This window comes from Amblyomma americanum, chromosome 7 (assembly GCF_052857255.1).
Source record: "Amblyomma americanum isolate KBUSLIRL-KWMA chromosome 7, ASM5285725v1, whole genome shotgun sequence".
NCBI lineage: Eukaryota > Metazoa > Arthropoda > Arachnida > Ixodida > Ixodidae > Amblyomma > Amblyomma americanum.
Genome location: NC_135503.1, coordinates 85827305 through 85846620, shown reverse-complemented (window position 1 = coordinate 85846620; position 19316 = coordinate 85827305).

Genomic DNA, 19316 nt, shown 5'->3' with positions numbered 1-19316 from the left:
TACTGTGTATTTTTCGTAACGAGGTAGTAGCACTTACAGCGCAGCATATAACACAAACCTGCAAAGCCGTTGTAAGAACATTTCAGCACATTCCTTTTGGTTGCTCAGTCCTGTTGGCGCCCCATGACTCTCTTGCTTTCATGAAGGATGATAGCCGTTGGTTGCAACAAAGTCATTCTGAAAATAGCTGTTTAACACGATTCGAAACCATCCCTATGAGCTTTGAGTGAAAAATGTAGCACAGCAGAGAATAGATTACGGAAAATGGTGATTAGAAGGTGGCAACTTTGGCCACACATCACTGAAACATATAAAGATATTGCGCGCGACTGATCCCTGCAACTTGCACACAGAGCCGCGAAGAGAACGCAGCGGAACTGTCACATCTGGTGAGCACGGTCTAGGCAGGTTTTTATTGCATCATTACTTTTCCCGCTGCATGACTTGTGTCACGTGCGATAGCGTAACGCACCGTACCCCCACCGAAATGTGGAGTACAATACGGAAGCGCGTAGAAACCGTACCTGGGCTGTATGCACAGCGTTACTTGGACTGCCCAAATTCACCACGCAGAGGGCCGTATCATGAAAGAAATTTAAGAGAGATTCAAATAGAGCTAGTTGGTAATTAACATGGACACATATAATTGCGCTTTTGAGATGACTCGGGCCAACACAGCGACGACACAAACACTGGTGCGCACCAGCGTTTGATTCCTCCCTGTGCTGTACCAAGCAATTTTAAAAGCGCAGTTAAGTGTAACCATGAAAGAACTGCTGCTCCAGGAGCATTCCTCGATCTTATAAAAATGCCGGCCACTGATATTCTCGATGAATGCATCGCCAATCTTTGTTTCACTGCCGGGCTATAGATGCGTGAACGCCTGCACCGCATCAATGCAGCTGCCACTTTCTGGCATTGTCTTAATGCATGCCTCACGTGACGTCGCTGAAACAAAAGTGCGCTACTATAAAGTAGTTTCACTCTTTCATTGCAAAAGATTCTTCGTTAACTACGCGTGCCTTCGAGTCCCACATACCCAGCAATTCTGGACAAACGAATATTTGAGCGGGAAATTATTTATGAACGCAATTTTTGCTTTGATGCAAGATCTCACTGCAACAATCAATATATCCGCAGATTACCTGACGGCAGTTTTCTTTTTCTTTCTGTTAATGTTTTTGTTGTCGCTAAAGGCGTTCGCCTTTGGTTTTCTATGACATTCTTATCTTTTCGAGGCGATCGATGCAAACATTTTTAAGGAAAAATTTTGCAACATATCAGAAGGACGGGCCATTACTTACAATATTTGTCTAAGAGTGTCGTACGATTTCCTAATTTTCATATTTTTTTCCCGAAAATGCTGGATATGAGCCGCTTCACTCGTTGCGCGGAGTGAAGTCGCTACAAACACATTTGTCTGCATCGAGCAGGTACTGCCAAAATTTCGTTGGCCACGAACTTGACTGAAGATGGTAGCGTCTTGAAAGCTTTTGTACCAAATTTCAATAAGAACAAAATAGTATTGCGCTCCAAGCGTGTTTGCGCGGAACTTGATTTCCTTTGTACCATCCGAATGAGAGAAACTTACTCGAGTTGGACAAAGGGTGGCAACATTCGCATATTAGAGGAAATTTAGTTCGGTAATAAACAGCAGATAATTTATCTCCGAGTGTCTATGCGGAGAGGCCTCAGACAATTGCCGCAGTGGAGGGCTTCGGGTAACTTTTTACTTTAAATTTTAAATTTTAACGCCTGTAGATATTTCTCTTTACCAACACTTGTTATTATGTCCTTTTCCCCTCTCCCCTTCGCTGCCGCCTCTTGATGTTGGTGTGGTTTGGGGCCTGCCTGATGCCTGGCCGACCAGGCTGGGTCGGTCACCCTTGTGTCATCTTACTTTTGTATGGTGTTGGTTTAATATGCGCTTGCGCGCTTCCTCTCATTTCCAGTTTTTTGCTTTGATTTGAGCATGTGCCATGCAATCTGTGGCTAATCGTGCGTAACTCTATAAAAACGTGCGGATCGCCCTCTGTTGATATTTAAGTTGTTAGTTCTGCGCACTGTGTCCCGCGTCCTCCCTTCGTCCGTCGTCTGCCAGCGTTACAGTGTTGTTCAGCCGTGTTCTCGTACATTGTTTGAAAGCACTGCATTCTTGACATGCATTAAAGTGAACAATAAAGAAACAATTTAGGTTGGATTCACGCGTCAATCACTACTTGCGCAAAAACAGTGAAGATGTTGTACCATTCAATTTAGTTGAGATGGTGAGCCTCCACTCTACATAGGGCTCCAGAATGGCAGGTTACGATTTAAAATCGGGTTCGGGTTTGGCTTGAATTTTCTTTCTTGAAATCAAACATCAATTGATTTGTCGCAATCAACAAGGAGGCGTTGGAATATTCCGGGCGGCTCTCAAGATTATAGCCCTTGTTGCATCCCCAAGAATTTGATTAAGATGAACACAATCTGTGCTTTACTGCTCTGAAATTCGCTTTATGTTATTTTTGTAGAATACATTGCACTCTGCTTGTTCTTTAGGTTTTACTTCGTATATATATGCAACGCTCGTGGTTTTTTTTAAAAGGGGAGCGGCCACAGCTCAGTAATAAAGGAAAAGAAAAGCTTGAAATGGCTATGAATTGGCGCACTCCCTTTTCAAAGAAATTTCCGGGTTCAAACCCCACCCGTAGAAATGCTCCTATTTTTTTTTCATTTTTACAGCAACAGCTGTTAGGCGCCTGTCCCTGGGTTTAGCATCGCAGTCGCCGTCGGCGAAACCGGTGGGTGCTTTAGCATGTACCCGTCGCGCCGCCGGTCAACCTGTGCCGCATAAGCCTACGGGAGGCTCTATGATGGCGTAATGCAGGTCAAGTGGTACGACACATTATAACGAATCATGAAGATATCCCGCAACTGCAGATAAATGACTGTCTAACTTATGAGCGCTAACACCGCAGCCGTGGCCTAGTGGTTTGGTCGTCCACCTCGGCTGCGGGAGGTGACCAGTTCGAAACACTCCGACGGGCACCCACCGTACGGGTACAGGCGCTCCCCGACCTGGCGACCGGTTTATTCGTGGGATGCAGTCCTGGGGGAGGCTCCGTAGACCTCGCTGCTGCCCTTCGGGGACGTAGCTTGTTCCGAACAGCAGCCTGAAAAGGTGGCGTGACAGGCGTTTGTGTGCTGCACTCGTCCAGCGGTCAGTGTCGGCCACAAGCGTAATATTGCCGGTGAACCAGTAGCGGGTCTATTAGCCGGAGCCTCTTTTGTTTCCTTTTTTTATTTTTACGGAATGCCTTTAAAAGGATCCTGAGCAGAATTCTAATTTTTTTTTTGCGCAGTTATGATCCAACCTATGCCTCTTTCTGGCTATGCTGTCACATGGTACTGACATGCACTCGAGCGATGAATCTAGTTCGCGGCTTTTGAGTAGAAAATGGCTCCATAGTAATCCTTCAGAAATAAACGGGGTTGTATTATAATCTCAATGATCCCAGCATAGAAGACCATTACTACTAACCACAGCTTGCTTATTAAATAGCCTGGTCACAGCGTCACTTGCTCTGCATATATTTTCCTTTGCAGATTTACACGAGACTTAGCATGATGATCATTGGCGCGATTATATCGCCGCACTCATCACCTAGCCAAGGAATAAAGCCGTGCTGATGAGGCTCTACAGCGCCGCGGCGTATCGCCTTGCTTTGCTTCCTGCTCACACACGCAGTTATGCTTCTATTCCTCGGCGCAGATGGCGCACAGTAATGCTGAAAGGGTGGTGTGCGCGCCGATTATGTTCATGAATGTGGAGTTTTAGGGTTCACTGAATGAGGTTGGCGCTTCTTAAAAGCAACTTGCTCTTGCCGCTGGCATTGGTAATGCCACGGTCATTGAATTCGATTACAAAACCTTATTTGCAGAAGGATTTCTAGGCAGATGACGGCAATCGTATAATGCAGGTCAAAGATTAGCAAACAAAACTAAGGCACCAAAGGAACGGCAAGAAAACAGTAAGAAATAACATCTCACTTATACCCGCAGTAGACAGCCCGCTCGTTCTACGTATAACATGTGCAGTTATTCGGCTAGTGGCACGCAGCTTGGCAACGAGTACAACTGCAAAGTCGAAGTGGCAGGGCCGATTCGAGAGATCATTTAGGTCTGCGTCGCACATCCGCTATAGCAGTGCATCGGATCAAACTTCAGTCCTCGAGCTTTGTAAAGACTTTAACGGGTCCGGAACGCGATCGAAGAAGAGCAAAGGTTTACTCCAGTGCTGGTTCGGGAGGCTAACGCACGAAGGCAGCAAGTAAAGAGTTAGCCGGGAACCCTCCAAGCCGGCTTGCCGAAAAGGTTTTTTGGATGCTTGATGTGGTAAATACGCTGTGGTATCTACGAGGGTAAGAACAAAGCGGTTAGGCACCCAGCGACAATGTAGGAGCGACATCGCTTTACTGTGTCGGTTTTGAATAGAATATGCTTTGCGACGTGTTGTATGTTTTGCGCATCTTTCTTTTTGAAAACCTTGTACCTAATAGCCCATGATTGTGTTACTTTATCGGCTGTTCTAGATTTGTGGTCCTGGCGCAGCGTTCTAATTTCAAGCTCCTGAGCTACCTTAAATCAAGCACACGTTGCACGAAAGGTGCTTGAGAGAAATCTCCGCGTGCAGCGCAGCTCGTGTGAAGACGAGTGGGCTGAAAAAAATAAAGTGATATTTTCAAGACACCCCTACTCGTCCTGGTAGTGTCTATACAAAGCATCCTTAGTCAGATCACAAAATTTACTGTAACCTAAATGTGGCCTGCTCCCAGTCTCCGGCTTTTACGCTCAGTATCAACCGAAACAAAATAGAACATATGTCGGCAACGGAATCCTATGATCGCCCCTTCCCGAACGAGATAGCTTTATTCACTCTATCTGACATCATTTTATCTCTGTGCATGCGCTTCTTTGCAGTAGCTACACAAACGACGCGAGGCGTCTCGTCTGCTTCTGACGCTATTCGTCCCCAAGGCTCTTCGCAGTGCCAGCCGAGCTAGTAGTTTATTAAGATGTTGTAGCAATCGCGTCAAATCAGCGAGCTGCGTTCGGTTTATGTGGTTGGAAGTTTTCACTGTTACCAGCCCTGGGACTAACCGTGGTGGGGGATGTCATAGGCATCTCTTGAAAAAATGTGTTGAAGAAAGTTGCTATATTTTAACAGGGAAGAAAACATGTGGGCACAGGATGAACAATACCGGTAGGCGTATGCGCCAGACCTCCATCAGCTAAAAATCCCGAAGTGACCACCCGTACATTGCAAAAGGTTCATGCTTATTGAATGTGAAAGATCTACGGCTCTTGACGTTGTGCTCGCATCGACACGTAAGCTTTTAAAACACTGGCAAAACAAAGGACACGGCGTCACCAGTAATAACTTATAAAATATGAAGTAACTATGAAACATCGAGACTCTCGCGGTAGTATGCCGGCTATTGTTGTGTGGCCCAATAGCACAGCCGCGAACCGCTAGTCCAAGAAAACTGACTGCGCAGATCGTGGAACGCGGATGCAATGTTCTTGTGGAGCGGGTGTTCAGCGACAGCAGTGTCAGGCGACAAGGAGGCTGCTGGTGTCTCCACCACCGCACATGAGTTTCCTCCCAAAGAAGCTCCGCTCGCCCTGTGGGACGTCCGCCTGTGGAACAATGATCAGATCCTGCAAGAACTCCTGGACACACACACAGCGCAAGTTGTACGCATCTCCGCCGTTTGGCTCCCGCTGATTTTAGCACCTCCATCACACGATCATCCTGCGTAGGCACGTCACCTTCGTGTCGCGGGGAAAGCCGCGTGTTCCACGAAATCGTGCAGTTATTGCTTTGGGACGTGTGCAATGACTGCAGCGCAGTGGAGTGCCGCTATCACACATTCGCGTCACGACATGCTGAGGGCGTGCAGTGCGCTGGGGATTATCCCGGATGAGTAATCATGTAATGTGTTGAGTAATAATGGGATGTATTTGCACGCATGTGGGTTCACTTCGTTCTAACCATGGCTCTAGCAAACGAGCACCACATGTCGCTTGATGTTATTTTTGTATAATATGTTGTCCTATGCGTGCTCTCTTGGTTTTGCTTTGTTATGTAGCGCGTGTGGTTTGCCTGAAATGTCGTGCCACATGTGGCACAGGCCGGTGGGTGCATACGCACCCACCCGTCGCTCCGCTGGTTAACGTGGATCGGGAAAGCTTACGGCTTGCTCTCTATGGAAAAGCTGCCTGCTAGCGAAGGGGTGCATTACTTGACCAGTACACCAGTGCGCCAGGAATATATCTCCAAGTGTAAACTCCAAAACAGGCATCGTGAAACCTCACGCTATACAGTTGTAGGCGTCCTGTGTGTTTTGTTTTTGTTACGAAGAAGGACGACACACAGAGATTGTTGAAATGGCTCACCGCAGCCAAAAATTCTCGCTCAATAAAACCTAGCCTAGCCCGTGCTCACCAGAAGCGACAGTGTTCCCTACGTTCTCTCCGCGGTTCTTTACGCAGGTTGCAGACATCAGCCGAGCGCAAAATTTCTATACATTCTAATGAGGTGTGGGTAACGTTGCGACCTTCTAATCACCATTTTCATTAATCAAACCTGCAATGTGGTAAAATGTTGACGCAAAACGCGTAGGGAAGAGTTCCAATCGTATTAAACAGCAGTTTGCAGAATCGCTTTCCTACAAGCAACGATATCAAGCTCGCTGAGAACAAGATAGTATAGATGCGCCAATACTCCCCGAGGAAATAAAATAAACGCGCTAAGAGAGAGAGAGAGAGAGAGAGAGAGAGAAATCTTTTATTTAGGTGATCAATTTTCTGGAGCCTGGTGGTCGAGGCTCTAAGTCCAGAGCTCCGCTGGCGGCAGCTGACTTGCGGACTAGCTGGATTACCCCGACTTGCTGCTCCAGGTTGTCGCTAAAACGCGCTAAAATGTTCTCACCACGGCTTTGCAGGTTTTTTTTATAGGCGGCGCCGTGAGTATTGCTGGCCTTTGTGAAAAATGTCAGTAGACGCTGGTATCAGCAACGGAGGCATTTTCCTAGCCTTTTTAAACACATATCAAAGAATGACATAGAGAAACTTGCCGTGATATCAGAAATGTCTGCTGGCTTTGGATTGTTTCTTTTTCTCTGGGTGACTTCCGAGGACACGAGGATTTTAATATCTGCAACAGACGACAAAAGAAAGACCCCAGACATTTGATTTTCCAAGATTATTTCTACGGCAGGTTGCTGTAATCGAATCACAGTCGCAAGCGCAGTGATAATGAGGGAATACCTTCTCAGTCTGGCCTGCAAAGAACATTGTACTTCAGTTCGACACATGATAAGGAATATTCAAGATATCGCGCAACTGCATATAAATGACTGCCTAACTTTTGAGCGCTAACACCGCAGCCGAGGCCTAGTGGCTTGGTCGTCCGCCTCTGCTGCGGGAGGTGGCAGGTTCGGAACCCACCGACGGATACCCACCGGATGGGTACTGGCACTCCCCGACCTGGCGACCGGATTGTTCGTAGGGTGCAGTCCTGGGGGAGGCTCCGTAGGTCCCTCTATTCCATTCGGGGATATTTCCTGTTCAGAGAGAGAGAGAGGAACGAAATGACGAAAAGGCAGGGAGGTTAACGAGGTGGTGGCCAGCAGGCTATCCTATAAGGGGGAGCAGAATGAAGGGAGAAAAAAGGAAGAAAGAGCGGCAACGCCCTCCTGAGAAAAGGGGCACGATGTACGTTTGTGTGCTTCAGCAAATGGAATGATGCCGGTGAATGAGTAGCCGGACTGTTGTTGGGAGCCTCTTTTGTTGCATTTTTTATTTTCCCCGAAAGCTCTTAAAAGGACCCTGTGCAGAATTAATGTTATTTTTGTGCGTTGCTAAGATCTAACCTGTGTCTGTTTTTGGCTATGCTATCAACATGGCATTTACATGTACTTGAGCAACGACTCCAGTTCACGACATTTGAGTAGAAAATGGATTGATAGTGATCCTTCCGATGTCAACAGGGTTGTACACTAATCTAAGGGATCCCAGCAATAAAAACCACTGCTACTGAAATCAGCTTGCTTTCTAAATAGCCTGCTCATAGGGTGCCTTGCACTACAAATCTTTTTCATTTCCAAATTTACACGGAACACGACATGATGTTCATTTGCTGGATTAAAAAGACACACGAATATATATGAGCGACGGAATCCCTACGTGTTGCTGAGGCTCTGCAGCGCCGCGGCGCATCGACTAGTTTTTCGTCCTGCTCACGAATGTAGTTCCCGTTTCCTCCCCTCTATTCCTCGGCGCAGAGGGCGCACACTGATGCTCCACTCCTGCTGTGTGCCCCGATTATGTTCTTGCGTGGACAGTTTTAGGGTTGGCTGAACCACTTGGGTGGTGCTAAAAAGAGAGAGAGAGAGAGACTCTTTAATGAAGAAACAGAGAATTTAGCCAGCATTTCAATATCGCTGGCATGCTACTCTGCGTAGGGAGGGGAATTTGGGAGATAAAGACTGAAGGAGAGCAGCGTTGAAGAAGTGGAAAAACAACGAAGATAAAATGCAGCCATGAAATGGGTACTAAGGATGCAGTGGCGAGTATTGATGTAACCTATGGAATGATGGAGTGCATAGTCCGGCGAATGGGCTGACGAAGTTCACTGCAAGAAGAATGCATGAAGGTAACCTGCAAGTGAATTTAGAGCTTATCGAGATGTCCAATGTCTTTTAAATATGTAAAAAGAAAGTTCATTGCAAGTCTCTGTTGCTTGAAGCAGGCTAAAGGGCCTAAAACTTTGTCCATTGTTAGGGGCACTGGGCAGAGCTTCTGCATGCAATGTTCATAGTACACACGCTCGTTAGCGTACGCAGGGCACTCCGGCAGGATATGTTCCACAGTTTCTATCGAAGCACAGTTGTCAAAATGCGGACTGTTCATTTGTCCAAAACGGTATCGCAGGCCATTTGTATATGCAGCATTCAGACGAAGTCTGTGATAAAGTGTTTCGAATTGTCGAGGAATTCTGGGTGAGAGTCTTGATCTAAGATGTGGGTCGGTTGAGTGAATAAATTGGTACTGAGGTGTCGGCAAACTCCAAAGCCGATACGTTTCTTCGTACGCAAAACTTTTAGCCAGTTGGGACGCATCAGATTTCGTGAGAAAACTTCGAATGTATCTCTGATGTTGATGGCCATTACGGGCCGCTTCATCTGCTTTTTCATTACCCATAATGCCACAGTGAGCAGGTACCCACTGAAATGTTATGCAGTGGCCTGCGGCAATAGCTAAATGATGGATATACCCAATGTCCAGGAAAACTGGCTGATGATTCGTTTTCTTCAGCAGGTTGGCCAGGATCTGCAGAGATGCTTTTGAATCGGTGAAGATAACCCAACGGCCGGCGGTTCGGCGCAGGATGTAAGAAACAGCTTCCTTAATGCCGTGAAGCTGAGCTGTTGTAGAGGAGGTCCTCCGCTGCAGCCGGTAAGAAAGGGCATGGCCTGTTGAGGGCACAGAAAGGCCACAAGAAGAAGTTTCTTTAGTAGTTGAACCATCGGTGAAGATATGGGTGTGCTGCGTATATTCTTCGATTAAGTAGGCGAGAGTAGCTTGCAGAAGTGCTGCCTGTGGCATGCGGCTCTTTGCATTCACACCTGGAACAGACTTCTTCACCTTTAGAGGAGAGAGTGCCATGGAGGAAAGGCCAGAGGTAGTAGTTTCTGAGGCTTATTAATAGTATGAAGGGGCAGGAGCTGCACTGCCTCGCCAAAGCTAGAGTTGCTGTGAATTAGGTGGACACGGTGTAGGAAGTGCTTCTTCCCTTGCAGGACATGGCGGAGATGGGTACGCATAGTTTCCTGGGCGGCAATTACCTCTAGTGGGAGACATCCTTCCTCCGCTACTGTTCCTGATGCAGAGGAACCCTTTGGGAGGTCAAGACATATTCGCAGGCAGTTCCGTGTGGCATTGAGAGTCTTATTGCTTGATGTAGATAATCTTTGAAGCACTGGTAGACAGTAGCGCAAGTTTTCTTCAATGTAGGCTTTTTAAAGCAGAAGCATTGATCGGCAGTTGCTACCCCACCTTGTTCCCGCCATGAACCTGAACACTTGCGATGCTGCAGTAATCCTCGCATGGAGTTTTTTGATCTGAGGTGACCATGACAGATTATAGTCGATTACAACACCCAGTAATCGCTGAGATCGTACATATGGCAGCGATCGACCGCCTAGGAGCAGCGGATATCGGGTCATCATTTTTCTTGTAGATGCCATTGCAACACTCTTTTCTGGCGAGAGACGAAGACCTCTGGAAGCCAGGTACATCGAAATGTGCAATAGTGCTCTCTGAAGACGTTGCTGGGTAATATAGCGCGAACGTGACGCGGTCCAGATGCAGATATCATCAGCATAAATTGTTATGCGGACCCCTCGCGGAAGGTGTCTTCTTATGTGAATAAGGACAATATTGAACAGGAGAGGGCTGAGCACCGCTCCCTGTGGTACGCCCTTCTCCACTGCGTGAAAGCGTGTTGGACCGTTTGGAGGGGTAATAAAAATTTGTCGTTCTTTTAAATAATGCCCAATCCACTTGTATAGCCTTCCTCCAAGGCCAAGACTGCCAGAGGCTGCGAGAATTGCATGGTGAAAACGAAGTCAAAAGCGGCCTTGATGTCTAGTAAAACGGCTGTTGGGATGTACCCAGCATGAAGATACTCCTCAATTGATGAGACGAGGGCGATGATATTGTCAGTCGCAGACCTGTTTTGACGGAACCCGTTCATTTCTTGGGGGAACTCATTTCGGCTTTCTAGGAACCAAGTTATGCGCTTGCAGATCATGCGTTCCATGAGCTTACCTTACGCAGCTCAGTAGGGCAATGGGCCGGAATGATGCGTAGCTTGTTGGCTGCTTACAGGGTTTCAAAACGGGCACGATTTTCGCCAGCTTCCATTCCGTGGGGACCTCACCAGCCATCCAGGAAGAATTGTAATACTCCAGGAGTCGAAGACGGGAGGTGTGGGGTAGCTTTGCAATGGCGTCATAGGTCACCTCATCATGACCCGGAGACGTGTGCCTGTTTGTCTCCGCGATAGCTGTGGATAGTTCTTCCATTGTGAAAGGCAGGTCTAACGCTGGCACTGCCGCCTTTGGGATGCCTGTTTGACCATCTGCGGAGAGTGTCGAATGCCCTGACCCTGCCGACAGCAGCTTGCAGTATTCTTCTGAGACTTCTTTTATAGATTTTTGTTCGTGAAGGGAGAGTGCAGCGAAGGGGTAGAGTTGTTGAAGTGGCGTGCGCATACCTCTAACTATCCGCCAAATATTGGTTACTGCTTTGCGCACATCCAGCGTAGAACAAAAGTCACGCCACTTTTGCCGACTGAGTTTATTCATGTAGCGTCGAATGTGGCGTTGTGCCCGTCGGCATGCACGTAGGTCATTGAGGCTTTTTGTGCGCAGAGCTTTCCTTTCAGCTCGCCTGCGTATAGCGCAAAGCCTTTGGAATGTGTTATTATTTGAAGGTAGGTTATCATTTTTAGCTGTAAGTTGTGTACTCGCCCTCAGGCAATACGCAATTGTCGATGCTAATTCCTCATTGCGAGTTGCCGCAGTAACTCCTCTGCTTACAGCGTCCTTGTATGCGTCCCAGTCTGTAGATTTTATAAGGAATTTCTTTGGGTTCCTCTGCGCATGGAAAGCAGATATGAGGATTGGGTAATCGTCGCTTCCACGTGTCTCCAAATCAGTGCACCAGCCAAAGTTGTGGGCGAATGATCTTGTGACAAATGTCACGTCGATGCTGCTGGTAGTCGTCGGGCCTCGGAGGTAGCTGATGCTGCCGTCATTTAATGGCTGAACTGAATGCTTGGAGAGAAGTTTAGCAAGCTTGGCACCTCGGGCACATGTATGTGAGCTGCCCCAAATTTCATTATGAGCATTGAAGTCTCCGCAAATAATATGCGGAGAGGGCATCCTTGCTATCAAGTCTTCAAGTCTCAAAGCATCAAATGGCGTGCCTGGCTCAAGATATACTCCAATTAGAGTGTACTGTTGTCCGGCAATAACTGTGACAGCGCATACGTATTCATTGTCGCTGTGAGGCGGGACATCAACCGGTGAGGCCGGGATATCCTTGCGAAAGCCTATCAGCAATCTGCTGACGTTATCTGGTCGTTGTGAATGATGGAAATAGTATCCATTGAGTCGGAAAGTTTCCTCGACGCGTGATTCACAGATGACTATGAAGGGGAAGCGGTACGCTCGCACGAGCTGTCGGAAATCTGAGAGTTTAGAGCGTAGCCCGCGAGCGTTCCACTGGAAAATGGTGCATGTACGAAAGATGTTGTGGATTGTCAGCTGCAGTGAAGTTCTCGCTGTGGAAGCCATGATTACTGAAGTGTGGTATTACGCCCCTGCGGAGCGTAGGAGACCGACACCAACGGCTCCATTGCAAGGACAGCTTCTACTTCTGGGAGTCTTCCTGACGAGGGGTTTGCACGGATAAGAGCCTTGATGACTGCAAAGAGCATCGGAATCAGTAGGCATGTGACATCTTGTTCAGAGCTTCCGGTTTGCTGCCTGCCGCTGATCTTCTTGGCATGTTGTGGCGCCCTAGGTTCAGAGCAAGCGACGCTGTTTGCCGGGTCTTGTGTAGTGCGTTGCAGTAGCTTTGATGAAGGAGACGAACCAACGGACTTCCAACGCTTCTTTTTTACCACATCTGCGTAGGTCTTGTAAGCTGCTTTGCCGCTCTGTGTTGACTGATTCTCGGAAAGAGCTACCGTAGTCGTGAAAACCCCGTCGGGGTTAGGTGGTGGTTCATGGCGCTTAGGGGGTTTCCCTTGTGTTTGCTCTGCCGTGCGTGCAACTGTGGCTGATTTCTTTTTATAACACCCTCCATAGGAAGCAGGGTGTGGGCCACCGCAGTTAGCGCATTTAGGGTGCGCTCTCGAAGTGCATTCTTTGTGCGAGTGGGGGCCAGCACACACTTTGCAGCGCACGGGGCCGTTACAGTGTCTTGATATGTGGCCATGCCTCTGACATTTATAGCACTGTGTTGCTGCTCCGACGTATTCAGTTACAGGGTAACTACAGAACCCCAGCGTTACTCGTTTTGGTAGCGGCGCATCTTTTGCGAATTCCAATATAACTGTGTGACGGCGTACCGCTTTTATCTTTCCACCATCCTCAGGAGTGTAGGCGATTAGCCTCCTTGCTGAGAGGACACCTTGGTCGCGTAGATATTCCTGCAGATCTTCGTCTGTGTAGGTGACAGGTACATCTTGTATTTTGCCATAGCTTGCCATGTAAGAGTATGGGACTCTGGCCTCTACAGCCACTCCAGCCAGCGTAGTTACTGTGAGCAGACGGTTGGCGGCGGGCAGCGTCGATACTGTAACCATCCGGCTCCGATCCTTGTGAATGCGATGGCTGAGGACTTTTTCTTGAGCCGATGCTACAACCGCCGAAGCCACAATGTTGGGGTTGGCTTTCCATAGGCTTCCTCCTTCCTCAGTGGGCCTGAAAATTACAGGAACACCGGTACCTCTCTTTTTCTTGTACGATACAACTGTAAATGATGCTTGGTCCTCGCCTCTGGATGGTCGGTCAGAGGCTCGTTGCTGGCTTGGTCGTCGCGCAGTCTCTTGTTTGGCGGGGCCTGGTCTGTAGCCGCCAGTACAGAGGCCGCTGGACCCGCCGCTGGCGCTGCTGCCATCAGTGCAGCATGGAGTTCAGCTGGCGGTGATGTTCCGTGTCGGCGTTGATACGGCGCACAGCGCCGAGGAGGTCGCTTGACGTGCTTTTGCCGGCGGCCAGGGACCCCCAGGTCGTCGCACGTCGAGGACACACAGCAAAAAGACTGGAAAACCTCTGAAGTGAGAAAATAAAGCCGAAAATTACGGACCGGTGTCAGACAGCCCGCCCACTAATAGCCGTCTTCTTCATCGTCCTCCCTATGTTCCGTGCTAAAAAGCACCTTGCTTGTGCCGCTGACATTGCTAAGAAGATGAATTCGATCACAAATTTGTGTTGCCAGTAGGAACTGTAGGCAGATGACGGGAACTGTATAATGCAAGTGAAATATTCGCAAAGAAAACCTAGGCGCCAAAGGAATGATTAGAAAAAAGAAATTGGTAGTTGTATGTGCATTAGACAGCCCTGTGGTACTGCGAATTATATGAACACTTAATCGACTAGTGCCAATAGTTTGGCAACGAGTAAAACTGCAGTGTCGTAGTGGCGTACACCCGCTGTAGCAGTGCGCAGGTTCGTGTTCCACTCCTCGTGCTTTGCAGAGCCTTGCACTGTCCCGCAACACGGGAATGCGATCGGAGAACAGCAAAGCTTTTGCCTCCTACTTGTTTCAGAGGTTAACGCACGAAGGCAGCACGTAAATAGTTAGCCCGGAACCCGCCAATCGGGCTTCCCCAAAACAATTTTTAGATGCCTTAGTGTGCCGGCTATTTTTTTTTTTTTGCGACAGGGTGCTACCCGCACGCGGATGTGTATACAGACTGTATTTCAGTGTTGAGTAAATGTGGGAATATATTGGCTCGCGTGCTGGTTTACTTCAGTCTGAGTCTTGGCTCTCACAAATGAGCAGCTCCAACTAGTCGACTTTTCTGTAGCGAAAGCTACACTACGCTAGCCGGATTGATTTCTCCCGTCTTTGCTATCAGCTCCTACTGCTCAAACGCGAGCTTCTGCACCACTACGGGTTTACTCCACGACTAGCTATGCGGGTTACTGTTAACAAGGTAGCGGTTAGAGGGAAAACAAAGGAACTCTGGATGTCGCTGCACGACAGACATTCAGCTTTACCTGAGGAAGACGATCTTGATGTTCATACAATCAACTATAATCTGATAGCTATCATTACGGAGAGCACAGTAGAATTAGGCGGTTGGATGGTTCGACAGGATACCTGCAAGCTATATGAGGAGACGAAACGTCTTATTAAGAAACATCAAGGCAGAATGGCGTCAAAAAGTGCAGACAGAATAGAACTAGAAGAGCTATCGAAGTCAATAAATAAGAGCAAGAAGGGGGGGAGTAACTTTACATAAGAAAGTTCAATATGAAGAGAATCGAGCATGCTCTAAGGAACGGAGGTAGCCAAAAAGCGGTGAAGAGGAAACTAGGCAGAGGTAAAAATCAGATGTAGGCATTAAGGCACAAGGAGGGCAAAGTCATTAGCAATATGCATAGGATAGTTCAAGTAGCCCAACACTTCTTCACAAATCAATACAGTAGTCAATGTAATGAGAACATTAATGATAGAGATAGTAGCGCAGAGCAATGCGTCATCCCGCCAATGAAGAAATAGGAAGAAATCCTTAGGAACAATGAAAAGCAGCTGATGAAGATCAGGTAACAGCAGATCTGTTGAAGGACAGAGGGGAGTTTGTGCTAGAAAAACTAGCCACTCCGTACACGCAATGCCTTATGACCTCGACAGTTCCAGAAACATGGAAGAACACAAACATTTTCTTAATTCATAACAAATGAGAGGCCAAGGACTTAAAAATTTACAGACCGACCAGATTACTGTCCATTGCCTACAAGCTATTCACTAAGATAGTAGTTAAAAGCGTCATGGCAACCTTAGGCTTTAATCAAACAAATGATCTGGCAGGCTTTGTTAAAGTATATTCCACAATATATCACACTCACACTGTCAATCAGGTGATACAGAAGTGCGCAGAATATAACCAACCCCTTTACATAGCCTTCATTAATTTCGAGAAATCATTTCACTCATTGGAAACTTACGCAGTCATACAGGGATTCTGGAAGATATATGCAGGATCTGCACAGCTATGAGAGTCCTCCATATTTCAGGATTAAAATTCCAACAAGGAAGTGTGTAAGGCAAGGGGGCACGATCACGCTAACGCTATTCACCGCCTGCTTACAGCAGGTATTGCGAGGCCTGATTTGGGAACAGCTGGGGATAAGAGTTAATTGTGAGTACCCAAATAATATGCGTTTCGCCGATGATATTGCCTTGCGAGTCACTCAGGAGATAACTGGAAATCATGATCCATGTGTTAGGCAGACAGAGCATAATGTGGGGTCTAAATATTAATATCCAAAAATCCAAAGTAATTTTCAACCGTCTAGCAATGGAACAGCAGCTCACAATTGGCAGCGAAATGATGGAAGTGGTAAAGCAATACCTCTAATTAGAGCATGTTGCGACTGCTAATTCTTATAATGAAAGGGAAATAACTAGAAAGATAAGAATAGGGTGGAGCGCATATGGCAGGTTCGCTCAGATCTTGAACAGCAGGTTACCAATATCCCTCTAAATAAAACGGTACAACAGCTGTATCTTGCCAGTACTCACCTACGGAGCAGAAACTTGGAGGCTAACGAGAAGTGTTCCGCTTGAGTTAAGGGCAGCTCAGCGAGCCTCGGAAAGAAAATTGATAGGTGTAACGTTAAGAGACCGGAGACAGGTAGAGTGGGTAAGGGAACAAAGACGTGTTAATGACATCCTAGTGGAAATCAAGAGGAAGAAATGGGATTTGGCAGGACACGTAATGCGAAGGAAAGATGGCCTCTTGTCTTTAACGGTAACGGAGTGGATACCAAGAGAAGGGAAGTGTAGCAGGGTGGGGCAGGTCACGTGGGCGGAGGAGATTAGGAAGTTTGCAGGCATAGGGTGGGCGCAGCTGGCAAAGAACAGGGTTAATTGGAGAGACATGGGAGAAGCCCTTTCCCTGCAGTGGGTGTGCCCAGTCTTATGATGATGATGATTATGATGACCGGCAAACTCGCGTGCTGGTTTTATCGCTTTCTTCCTTCTTCGTCCGCTCGGTTCCTCGCTTGCTTGCTTCCTCGCTTTCTTGCTTCTCTGCTTCCATTCAATAGAGGGCAAATGCTAGACGCCCGTGTACTGTGCGATATCAGTCCGCGTTAAAGAACCCCAGCTGCTCTAAATTTGTAGCCCTTGGAACCAACTAAACAAAACCAATCAGCGTTCCTCAAATGTAAGCGGACAGAGGCAAGATAGTATTTTCGCAGTGATTTTGTGGGCTTCTGAATGGAAGAGGTGCAGAGGAAGGGGTTTGCTCAGTTGTGTAAAAAAAAAGGCATCGGGCTGGGCCTAATGCCCCTGCTTTCACCCCAGTTTAAAAACTGGTTTTTATTGTTTTGCTGACGTCAGTGATCCTTTTCTGAGCACGGTATACCAAGTGAGGCACGGCTTCGTGCTACCAGGTTTTCTTTTGTCCACCGTAGATGTTTAAGAGAGGATCATTGATTAGATGGAAGAAATTGCAAAAAGTGTTCGTTTCTTGCGCCACATTCTCCGAAAAATTGTAGGTTTGAAGTAAAGAGGAAAGAACTGCACTGGGACTTGGAACGTTCTTTTTCATGAGCTCTTGTACAGGCCTTGTACAGTGGAGGCTATAGCAGCTACATTTGAAAATTACCCGAGGAAATACCAGTGACACCAGCACAAAACCTAATTCTTTAGAGCCACACTCGGAAACATTACCAATCAAGAAGTTTAAAACGAAACGGATTTTTTGCACAGTGGAGATCGCATTGTTTGATTTCTGCGCGTATAGAAACAGAAGACGATGTTTTATTATATTCTTGGAAAGCCCGCCATTTTGGACACGTATTGCACGAACAGTAAATAAGCAATTTAGGTTTGAGTCGCGCGTCAGAAGCTAGTTATGCAAAAAACAGTGAAGATGTTGCATCATTTTATTTAATTAAGCTGCTAGGCCTTAACTCATCAAGGCGCTCAAGAATGGGAGATTAAGGCGGGGAATCGGTTCGATATCTGCTTGAATTTAACAGATAATTCTTGAAAAGATGCATTGCTTTGTCGCAATCAACAAAGAGGAGGGGGAATCTTCCTGGTGGCCCTCAATATTGCAGCCCTTGTTGCATCCCCACCAACTTCATTAAGAAGAAAAGATCCTGTGGCTCGCTGATAAAAAGTCGCTTCATACTATTGTTGTATAATACATTGTGTTCCACGTGCTCTTTTCGTTTTTCTTCGTTGTTATGCAGCACTTGTGGTTTCTGTAAAATTTGGGGCTGCCACAGGCCAGAAATAAAGAAAAACAAAAACTGCTCATGGCCCTGAGTTTGCGTACTCGTTTCTAAAAAAAAAAATGTCCTGGTTCAAATCGCACCCGCAGAATATGTCCTGTTTTATCATTTTTTACAATGATAGCTGTCAGGCACCCGTCCCTGAGTTTCCTGCCGTAGGCGTCGGAGTAACTGGTGGTTGCGTTAGCAGCCAACCGTTGCGCCACCGGTCAACCTTCGTCGCATAAGCTTACGGGTGGCTCCGTTTGGAAAAGCCCCCGCGAGTGTAGGGGTGCTCCACTTGACAACCAGTAGCGGGTCTATTAGCCGGAGCCTCTTTTTGTTTCCCTTTTTTTGCCGACAGCTCTTTAAAAGACCGTGAGCAGGGTTGCATCTATTTTTGTGGGTAGATAGAATCCAACGTATGCCTTTATGTCCTTATGTCGTCAACATTGCATTTACGTGTTTTTGCGCAAAGACTCCAATTCGCAATATTTACGTAGAAAATGGCTCCATCAATGTCCTTCCGAAGTCCTCAGGGTTGCACCCTAATCTCAGGGATCCCAGCATAGAAAACGGTTGCTACCAACAGCAGCTTGGCTCCTAAATATCTGTTCATAGGGTAACTTAATTTGAACTGGACGTCCTTTTCTTTTGGAAATTTATACGTAACATGACATGATGTTCATTTGCGCGATGAAATAGACGCACTCACCTCCTAACGGCGGAATTCATCCGCGCTAATTTGTCCCCACAGCGCCACGGCGCATCGCCTTTGTGAGCGTATTGCTCACGCAAGCAGTTCCCGTCTCCTCCCCTCTATTCCTCGGCGCAGAAGGCGCACAGTGATGCTGGACGGGTGGTGTGTGCATGGGTTATGTTAATGAATGGGTCGTTTATGGAAGACTGTATGCCACTGGAATTGCTAGCGAAATGAATTCGCTCACAAATTTGTGTTGCCAGTAGGAAATCTAGGCAGATAACGGAAATTGTATAATGCAAGTGAAATATCGATAATGCAAGCCTAGGCGCCTAAGGATTGATTAGAAAACAATAAAAAATCTGGCTCTTGCATCAGCAGCAGACAGCCCCAGTAATACTACGTATAATATCAGCACTTAGTCGGCTAGTGCCACGAACATTACCAACTAGTACAACTGCAATGTCGAAGTGGTAGTACCGATTCTACAAATAACTTACCGCCGTGACCGCTGTGGCGTACACCCGCTGTAGCAGTGT